An 11,556-nucleotide genomic window follows, 5' to 3' on the forward strand; every position below is an offset into this window, starting at 1 on the left:
ACTGAGCAATAAAAACCTTCTTGAATTTATTAGATATTTAAAGCTACATAAATTATTTTTATGTAACATTTACAATAGAACTCTACTATCATATGGATGAAAATGCAGCAAAAACAAGAGTGGAAAGACATAACATATTACTTCATACCATTTTCAAAAGAATTCTTTTGGCAAAATATTCTCAGTTACAGATTGCAGGTTTTTCAGGTATTTGCTTGTACTTGATTTTCAGATAGGTAAGGTTCTGGAGTAAGGTAGCTAATCTTAGCATTGTCTTAATAATTACATCATCCAGGATTTGTTCAAACAAGAGACAGGTAATAATTACTTAAGAGATTATTCTTTGAAGTAGGGGAAAAAAGGTGTTAGACTCCAGATTCAGCTAGCTAGTACCCTTCTCCTTTTACTAGAATCCTCCTAGAGTAATTGCCATATAGGGTCATAGATGGATGAAAAGTGACTCATTTTAGTGCTGTTAGAGCTTTACAGATTAATGATTTGGGGTGTGGGCTTTGGAATCAGACAGAACCTTTTTTGATTCTGAGCCCTGCCTTTTATAATATACTTGACTTCTGCTACTTGTTTAATCTTTCAAAACCCATTTTTTTCATCTAAAATGGGGCCTACATATGTAATTAGAGGTTGCAACAATTAACTAGAGCATGCAAACATTAGCAGTTAGCATACTATGTTATATATACACACTTTATCATTTTATTTATTATTATAAAGAGAAAACAGAAACAAGCACCTCACTTAGAATTTGTCTTTCTTTGGACTTAACAGCAGATAAAAGAAAAGTGGTCCCTACAGAGTGGCTTCTGGGAATTTTTATTGACGTTGAACCTTCTTTATTTAAATGGCTTCATCCACTTGATAAAATAGTGGTGTGATATAGCATTGTAGTTTAAAATGTGGAAAGTAGACAGGAATGATGCACACACCTGCAATCCCAATGCTGGGGAGGCTGAGGCAGGAGGATCTTAAGGTTGAGACCATTCTGCCTACAGAGCAAGTTTGAAGTCAACATGAGTTTCATAGTGAGCCCTGTCTCAAACAAAAACAATAACCCCCTTCCCAAAGCCAGAAAACAAACAAAACAAAGCAAAATGTGAAAAGTGGGGATAGACTATCTGAGTTTGGATCCTTTACCAACTGCTAGCTGTACAACTTCAGAACAGTGTTTTATCCCACTCTCCACATTCCAGTTTCTACATATGAAAAATGATGCTAGTAATCAAATCTACCTCTTGCTGTTGTGCATATCAGAAACATTTAATAGATATAAGGATTGCAAGGCACTCAGTTAATATTGGTTGCTGTATAACTTTGACCACACAGAAAAGCATGATATAGCAAACCTTAGGCTGTTCTGTTCCTACCAGAATAGAACTAGGGGAGGGATAAAAGAGTGATTTTCTGCAGTCTTTCTGTTTTATACTATGAAAAGGTAACTTTTGCAGGTTTTTTTATTTCATTGTATCTGCATTAGAGAACAGGAGAAGCTTGCCTCTTAATATTCAAAGTAAAAAAGAAAAATTTTGTAATTGGATGTCATCACTGTTAATTATTTTGATTTTTTATATTTGTTTTTATTAATAGAAAAAGTGACAATTGGGGAATTGGATAGAGTCTCCTAGGGGTGTACCTGTTTTGGTCCATTTAAGGTGGGAGTTGGGGTTGACTTTCAACACTGCCCACTATTTTCTACAATTTGAGGGAAGACGTCTCTCTTGTATTAATGCTGGGAAACTAGTGTGTGTTTCATCTGATTATTACTTAATAAGGTCTTGAGCAGAAAATGAAGGACAGACTCTGCCTGATAGCAATCTCTGGAAGTTCTGGCTTTTCCAATCCTCTTTACAAAAGAGCTATTCATCTAGTCAGAGCCTGGAAGGAGGAAGAGGGCCTCCCTAGCTTTTGGAGAAAAACTTTTATGTATCCACATAGAATAACACCCACCACAAGCAATATATATTACTTCTCTTTCAGTGTAAACAATCCTCAATCCTCTCATGTCCCTTTTGTTGTTATAGCCACAATCTTACACAGCTACTGTCCCCAGGAATCCACTGATCTCTTTTCTCTTATTATAGGTTTTATTTTCTTCTTAAAATTCATGTAAATGGAACATCATTTGTACTCTTTTATGTCCACACAAAACACTGAGGTTAAGATTTAGTGTGATTGCATATACCAGTAGTTTTGCTCCTCTATTTTTCTTTTGGCTTCTGTAGTGTATCATTCTGTGGATGTATTGTAATTTGTTTATCCGTGTACCTACTGAAGAACATGTGGGTTGTATGCAGTTTGGGATATTCTGAATGAAGCTGCTATGAGCATTTACTCACAAATCCTTTTGCTATCGCATTTTTCCTCACTGACATTGACATACATTTTACATTAGCTTGAAATACTTCCTAGAACTATGAGAGGTGATATGCATGAGGGAGTTACCACACCCTTGCTTTGGTTATTTAAACTTTTTTTCTGTTTCTAAAATGTGTGATGTTGTCCTTTCAGCATCTGGAATATGGCAATGAGTAATTTGTTTGGTTACTGTGTTACCAGTTACCCAGGACACATGGGAGTGGCTAAGTATCTTTGGTGGTTATTTCCATTCTTTTTTTGCACTTTTCTGTCTCTTTCTGTGAGCTGGCTGGTAATATTATGCCCAAGAGGAGGTGGAAGGTAGAGTGTATTCAGTACTTTGACGACCAGATTTTAATATTTTTCACTGAAAGATTTTCTTTTCTTCTTTTTGGTCTCTGTTGAGATTTTGTGCTTACAAGGTTTCACTTACTGACCCCCTTGTGTTTTCTCAGCCCTAAGTCTTAATGCTGAAGCAATTGGGAGAAGAGCCAAGAACCAGTTAGGTAGAGTTATGTTTCAAACCTCTGCTGCTTTTACCTTAACCCACGAAATATGTGCTATCAGGTTATCATCTACATAATAAATGATTTAATTCCAAGAACCACACTCAATGTTTTCTTTACCTCTCTCTCTCTCTCTCTCTTTCTCTGTCTTTCTTTCTCTTGTGCGTGTGCTCTCTCTCTCTCTCCAAACTATGGTGAAATTACAACCTTTTGTCAAACTTGGGCTTTCCCTTCACCTAGTTCCTTTGTGCTTTTTCAATCACTTCTCTTCTTTTACTTAAATTCCGACTACCATGAATATCTCCCTGAAATGCCTTCATATTCAGTTAGCTAAAATTCAAATACAGTAGTTCTTGGAAATGATCCAAAACTTCAATAATACAAACCCTGGGAATCAAAGACGAGTAGATGTAGTGGCATCCAGACCTTCAGCTCTGCTTCTTGTGAAAGATTCAGTGTTCAAAGAAGTATATTCCACCAAGGTAGTAATTACTAACCTTAACAGCAATTGTTAAGATATTAAATTAAGGCCAAATAAGATACCTAACCAAACTGCCTCTTAAAAACAGTGACTCAGAGCCTAATGGATGTGAGAATCAAATAAATATTATGGAACTCCTTAAGGGGGAGGAATTCCTTTTCATTTAAGTTCCATTTTAATGGAATTCATTGAACCTCTTTAAAAATTTCCATAAAATGTCCAATAAAAAGCACAAAGTCTTGAAAGAGTTTAAATCATCTTTTAAAAAGGGATGGTGAAACTCTTTTCCTTTCCCTCCCAGTACATGAGAGCAGGAATGTGATGCTGTGAATTCCCCTGTAATTTTACTTTGGGGACCTGGATCTGGAGGAGGATGTCTTCTTAAAGAGTTCAAGCTGACATAAAGCAACAGAAAGCGTGGAAGGCACTGGGCATTCCATAATTCTCATAGGGTGCAGTTAAGTGAAGGCTGTTGACTATAATCCTTTAAAGAAATCAGTCCCAGAGACAATGTTCATTCAGCCAGCCTGTGGTTTTATTTTCCTGTGTCTGAATATTGGTTTGGTGTCTTCTTTTGTCCTAAATTACTCTCTAGGTTTTACTTTGCTTGTAGATTTTACTTATAAGTTGCTTACTGTTATAAATAGGCAACTGAGAAGGATTTCTATGTAAATATTGGGGAATCCTGAAGTCTTTCACTATAATTGAATCCTTCTAATCACGTTGGCAGAAGGTTAGCGTAGATCTGATCATAACATGGCCCAACAGAGTGCTTGGTATCACAGAAAAGAATTGCAATTCCTTCTCTGTTATGTACTTTTTAAAATGATAACAAGGGAGGAGGGGGCAGGGGGCGGGGGGGATGTGTGTGTGTGAAAAATGGCCCAAACAATGTATGCACATATGAATAAATGAATAAATAAACCAAAAAATGGTAACATTTTGATTTTCTTTCTCTTCTGGAGTAAGACCATAAAATACTTAGAGGAATATTCTGTGATTAAAAGAAATAATATACATGGAGTAAGGTATACAGCAGGTGATCAAAAGTTTACTTCTATCATTATTTAGATGAACATTTCTAGCCTTCTCCTCTTTGAAAATTGTTGATTTCAGATTGAAAGTGCCCATAGTTACCTGCCAGCAGAAAGAGAATATTGCATGCAGGGCACAACTCTCAATTGAAACTAAAAGTCATAAGATATGATAATATAGCCAGAAATAAAAATATTTTAAAAATCAGAAAATACAAGGAGACACACTTGACTTTAAATAATGGAAAAATCAGACATATCACTTAAAAATAACTACTTGTAATGTATGCAAGATGAAAGACCAGACTGGAAATTTTGAGAGAGAGGTCTTGTAACTCAAAAAAAAAAAAAAAAAGTTATAAAATTGGACAATGTTGTACCTGAAATTAAGAAATCACTGGGGTTTTTAATCAGGTTTTATTAGGAGTCAAAGCAGCTTTGACACAGCTGGAGAATAACTGGAAAATAGACCTGAATAAATATAGCTAGGATGAGAGTTAAAGAAGCAAAAGAAAGTGCTGCAATTAGAGGCATGTATTTTAAAAGTTGGCAGAATTAAGAGGAGAAATAGCCAGATATATAATCATTTCTGGCATATTTTAAAATACTGCTCTCAATAATTAACAAATCAAAAAAAGACCCCCCAAAATAATTAACAAATCAAGCAGATAAAATTACGCTGTTTATATAATTTACAAATGAAGGAAAGATTCTAAATGTAAGTTATAAAGATTAACTCCTCTGATCCCACTTTGAAAAACTTTATAAATCCTGAGGATGCTATCTGATCAGAAATTATTTTGTATGTTGACCCTTTTTAACTAAGTGACAATAAAAACACTTAAATATTATAATACACAGAGAGGACATACTTAAAAAGAAATTTATAGCCTTAAATAGACAATTTAAAAATCACAGTTCAGAGTCAGCCAGGGCAAATAGTTTGGAGGCCCTATCTGGAATATTCTTAACATAAAAAAGGGCTGAAAGCAATCAAAATTTGAAACATTTAGAAAAAAAAGAAGGAAAGCACAAACATTCTATAAAAAACAGTAGGCACAAAAATGAGTATCAGGAAAGAAAAATGGATATTATTAATTTGTCATTCTATATTAAAAATATAATAGGAAACTCTCAAGAACCCTTATATTCTAATATATTTAAAAATATACAATACATATATTCCTAGAAAAATCACAATTTACCAAAATTGACACAAAAAAGAAAATATATGTTCTAAATATGTAAGTTCTAAATATTAGCTCTAAAGCTATTAATTACATTGAATTTCTAATTTAAAATAAAAAATTTTTCCACATATCAAACAGCAAGCCAAGTGGGCTTCACCACTTAATTTTTGCAAGTATTTAGAATAAGAAATCAAAAGGCTTACATAAATATCTCCAAATGAAAAAGGAACATCTTACAATCTGTTTTTGAAGACAACTTTGATACCAGTATCTGGCAATGAAGAAAAATTACAGATTAATCTCTTCTAACACAGATGACATCGTAAAGAAAGCACTAGAAAGTAATATCTACCAGTTATGATACAGATATCCCATCAGGTGACTTCTTTAACTTCTGAAAAATAGCCACTAAAAACTACCATGTTAATAGAGTACAAAAGAAAAAAATAGGGTCAACACACAAAATAATTTCTGATCAGATAGCATCCTCAGGATTTATAAAGTTTTTCATAGTGGGATCAGAGGAGTTAATCTTTAATTTCATAAATAGTGTCACACAGAACCGTTAGACAAATTTGTTAGGCAAGATAATTATTCTGACTCTTGCTATTTGACCATGTATGGAAGAGTCCATTCAATGAATAAATGAAGAAAAAAGAGTAAAATATATAAGGTGGAGAAAACTTGAAATAAAACTATCATTATTCTCAGATAACATAATTTGCATACATAGAAAATCTAGTAGTTTTGTAAGTGAATGGATAGGTGAGTTCAGCTATGTATTTATTTTCCTAGATCATTAAAAACAATTAGAAAATACAATTTAATAAAGATGCCTTTTGTTGTAAAATTAAAACTACAGTTTATCTAGAAATAGTTTAAAATGAGCAAGATTACTTCAAAGACAACTATAAAACATTATTTATAGAAATTAAAGTGTAAATAAGTCTAGTAATATACTATTATAAAACTTGACAGCGTAAAGATACCAGTTCTTGGAAAATGATTTATAACATTTATGTATTCTTTTGAAATACCTCAAGAAATTCTGTGTCTGTATGTGTATGTATGTATGTCACTGAACATGTTAATTCTAAAATGTAGCTGGAAACAATGAACTAAGAGTAGCTGACACCTCTATAAAGAATAAGATGGAAGGACTTCGTTTGCAAGATATTAAGAATCAGCATACAATTTCAGAAATTAGACTATACAACTATAAATAAACAGATTAGTAGAATAAAATGGATATCTGGACCTGCTAGTTCCTGTCTGTAATTCTAGCACTAGGGAGCCTGAAGGAGGAGGATCATAAATTAGACCTTGTCTAAATAAGTAAATATCTCAGAAAATGATTGAAACACATATGGGTACTTAATTATGACAAATTTGTCAGGACAGGACAGTACAGAAAAGTTTTTTTTCTATAATGGTGCTAGGTAAACCAAATATTAATATAGAAAAGATAAATTTGGCCTCTGACATACAATATATAATACATCACACACAAATATTAATTCCAGAGAAAATAATTTATTAATTTATTTTTGTTAGTACTGGGATTTGAACTCAGTGCCATGAGCTTGCTAAGGAAGGTGCTCTAAACCCTGAGCCATGTTCCTTCTTCCTCTCATTCTTTTTTGCTTTAGTTATTGTTTGGACAGGATCTTGCTTTTTTGCTCAGGGCCGGACTCAAACCATGATTCTCCTATGCATGCCTCCCACATAGTTTTGATTATAGATATATCACCATAGCCAATGTATTTGTTTGAGATGGGGTCTCACAAACTTGCCCTGGCTGACCTCAAGCCACAATCCTCTAGGATAACTGGGTCTACAGGCATGAGCACCATGCCCAGTCCCAGAGAGAGTAAATTTAAATGTAAAAACCAAACTAAATAATCTTCTCAAAGATAATTGGAGAGAATGTTTATTCACTTCAGTGGGGAAATATTATAAGAAAAGATCTGATAAAGGGAAGATATATAAATTTTACTATGTTAAAATTAATCTTTAATGAAACAATATAAAAATGCAAGTTACAGAGTGGAGGAAAGTTACTTGCAACATGTATTAATGATAATGGGTTTTAAAAAGCCTCAAATATACAAAGAACTAGTACAAAGTGGTAAGCAAAATATGGATAATTGAAAAAAATGGAAACACTGGGAAAAAGTATTTCACAAAAAATGTACAAATGAAAAACAAATCTAAAATCTCATTAGTTTTAAGAAATGTGGATTAACACTGATGATACATCACTACATATCTGAAGAGTGGATCAAAATCAACATATCAATGATGTGGAACGTTGGTGAGGATGTAGAGTAAGAGAACTCCTTGTGAGTGGAAGTGTGCACTGTTTGATATTACCTCCAGAAGGTAGATACTACACAGATCTTATGACCCATCACTTCCATTGTTATATCAACTCACAACACAAAGAAATATCAACAGACAAGTGCAAGTGTGTTTATAGTAGCATGACTCTTAAAATCCCCCAACTGGAAACAAGTCAAATATCAATCAACAGTAGAATAAATCAACTGTGGGATATGATTAAAAGAAATGTTGTGCAGCAATAAAGTGTTGAGTGAATGAATAATGAATGGGATAGCAAATGAACCATAGCTATACACAGCAATGGACATCAATTTTTCTTTTCTTTTTTTTTTTTTTGAGAAAAGCCAGCATAAAGCACTTTTATTGCAATAATAAAACTTGAAACTCATGTGTGGTGCAGGTGGGGAGGGGAGGAACAAAGCAACAGTCTCTCTCACCAAATCACTACACAGGACAGCAAAGGGTGAGAAGGAGCCAAGGGAGGAAAAAGCCAGGAAACTGCTATCAGCAGAGTGCCAAGCATCAAAACCCAGGAGATGCTGAAGCTGCGATGACCAGCATCATTTTCATAGACAACACTCAAGGATTTGTCATGATGGCTGGACTTTCACTGGGTGGTAAGTCTACAAACAGCACCTTCAACTTAAACTTTCAATTAAAATTATTAAAATTTAGGAAGTGGAACTTGGATAATTATGAGATTATAAAAGTCCTGAAAATTCATTAGAAAAACCATGATGGAAAAAGAAAAAACAAAATCAAGTCAGGTCATGAAGGCTTCAGAGTCCCTGCTGGCCCAAGGACAGATACCTGTAGTGTCCTACATTGCAGTGAAAATGATCTGCTTTAAAAGGCAGAGGGTTTCAGGGGCGGGGGAGGGGCTGATGGAGGCAAAGGCTCTCCCCCTCCCCACTTCAGTTTTGGGTAGGGCTTTTAATTTAACCAAAGAATATCTCACACATTAGAATTCAGCCCTCAATAGCGTCTCAAATCTGCTATGGCTTTGCAGAGCAGCAGCAAGAATGTTTTAATATATAATAAAAATTTCATTCAAAAAAATAAAATAAAGATTCTTGCAACCCCCACCCCCCAACACCAATTCCTATTCTAAAGTTAACCCATCACTTGTGCTGTTAATACTTGACAATATACTTAATTGGAAACCTAGATCCAAAAGACTGAAACTGAATCTTCACCCCAAAATGAAGACAAAATAAAACGAGTAAGTTGAGGTTTATGGCCTATAGTTCAGGTAAACACACGTACACAGAGGGGGAGAAGAAACGGAGGTGTCAGAGCGAAGCTGAGTGACAGACACATTCAGGCAGGGTAGGTGTTTATACAGTGTTGTGGGACGGCAGGAGAGCTCCGCATGGATTTGTGTGCGCACGTCTGGAGGCACCAGATCCCTCCATGGCAGATCCATGAGCCGGGAGCTAAGGGAGGAGGCCACTTCTGTCATTCCAGTTTTAGAAGCTCCACGTCAAATACGAGAGTGGCGTTTGGTGGGATGATGCCTGGGTGCCCAGTGGCTCCGTACGCATAGTCTGGAGAGATAGTTTGGCTCTCTGATCCACACTCATCTGGGCCACCCCTTCTTCCCAGCCTCGGATCACCTCCTGCTTGCCTAGTACAAATTTAAAGGGCTTGTTTCTGTCCCGGGAAGAATCGAATTTCTTTCCGTCTTCAAGCATCCCGGTGTAGTGCACCACGCAGGTCTGGCCGCGCCTCGGGAAGGTGCGCCCGTCTCGGGGAGATGGTCTCCACCTGCACTCCCATGGCGGCGGGGCGGACGCGGGGCGGGCGGCGGGGCTAGCGGCGTGGACCGGAGAGCGGACCTGGCGGCGATTCCGCGGTTCTGCATTTTTCGACATCAATTTTTCTAAATACAACCTTGAGAGAAAAATGCCAACTATAAAGGAAAATATCCCATATGATTCCATTTGTGTAACACACAAATACGGGTAAAACTAAATTACAATGTTAGAATTCAGGGTAATAATTACTTTCCAGGAGGAAAAAAGAGTAAGTGTGGAGATGGGAGCTCTGAGGGGAATTTTCTGTAGTGCCCATGACTTCCTATTCCTTTGACCAGAGTAATGTTTACTACATTGGTGTTCACTTCATAAAAATTTACTGGATGTGGAATTTCTTGAATATCACAATACAAATTAATACCACATTGAAAATAGTTTTCCATTTTTTCAACAAATATGAAGGGACAATTTTTGTTTCCATGTACTTTCCATGTTTCATGTTTTTCTTGTAATTGGAATTAATGTAAGTAAGTAAGGTATAGCTGGGATTGTGGAAATAGCCTAATTCAGCAACCTGCTATGTGTTCTGAGACAAGCTGAGGTGGAGCCTTGGAACACCGGAAATGAGAATCTCAGACACTGAGGATAAAAATTGGTGGTGCCAGGGCTCAGGTGAACTGTTCACTGGTGGGGGACAGAGTTTCCTCAACATCAGCAGCGGTAAGAAGCCAAGGCAGTGCCCAACAGGCACCGTGTTAGGAGCTGTTCAGGTCACTAGTTATTCTAACTCTCAGTGCACACCTTCATACCAATGGTATCTCCACTTCAAGGATGAAGAAAGTGAGGTTCAGGAAAGCTAAGTGATTCCTTTACTGCACCCCACAGTGGGACCTGAGTATGTTGTAGAAAAGCCAAAGCATAAAATATACACTTAAATAAACAAGAAATAATGGCAACGTCATCCTTAGTCCACTACTTGTGCCCTGTTGCCTAAGTGCATAGTATTTTAAAAACAAAATATGCATATATTTTCTTCTTTACAAATACAATTTGAGTCTGTTTTCTAAAAATATCTCCCTTGTCTCTATAATCTCAAGTTTTCTGTCTCTCTCTCTCTTCTTAATACCCTGAACAACACACCACTTACTTTCTTATTTTTCTTTATTCATTTATTCATATGTGCATATATTGTTTGGGCCATTTTTTCTCCCTGCTCCCACTCTCTCCCTCTCCCCCCACCCCCTAGCTTCCAGACAGAACCTGTTCTGCCCTTTTCTCCAATTTTGTTGAAGAGAAGACATAAGCAATAATAAGAAAGACACAGCGTTTTTGCTAGTTGAGATAAGAATAGCTATACAGAGAGATTCCTAGCATTGCTTCTATGCACAAGTGTGTTACAATCTGAATTCATCTCTACCTGACCTTTTCATTACATCCTGGTCACCTTCCCATATTGACCACTGTCATTTTAAGGTTACTGTATTAGCTCCTCTGCAGTGGGCACATCAAACACTTTCAAGCTTTGGGTTTCCTACCTTTCCCCATTCCTCCCATATGTGTCCTTCCCTTAGCATGTGACCCAAGTCTAATAATACTACTGCATTTGTTTTAGATCTAAAGTCAACATATGAGGGAGAACATTTGGTTTTTGGCTTTCTGAGCCTGGCTAACTTCACTTAAGATGATGTTCTTCAGTTCCATCCATTTACTTGCAAATGATAAGATTTCATTCTTCTTCATGGCTGAGTAAAATTCCATTGGGTATAAATGCATTTTCTTAATCCATTCGTCAGTAGTGGGGCATCTTGGCTGTTTCCAAAACTTGGCTATTGTGAATAGCACTGCAATAAACATGGGTGTGCAGGTGCCTCTGGA

General features: G+C 36.1%; 1 pseudogene; it reads right to left on the reverse strand.

Moving 5' to 3' along the window:
• Nucleotides 1–8,752: 8,752 nt before the first annotated feature.
• LOC109677841 (peptidyl-prolyl cis-trans isomerase FKBP1A pseudogene) lies at nucleotides 8,753–9,776 on the reverse strand (annotated as a pseudogene).
• Nucleotides 9,777–11,556: the final 1,780 nt, after the last annotated feature.

This window comes from Castor canadensis, chromosome 4 (genome assembly GCF_047511655.1).
Source record: "Castor canadensis chromosome 4, mCasCan1.hap1v2, whole genome shotgun sequence".
Classification (NCBI taxonomy): Eukaryota; Metazoa; Chordata; class Mammalia; order Rodentia; family Castoridae; genus Castor; species Castor canadensis.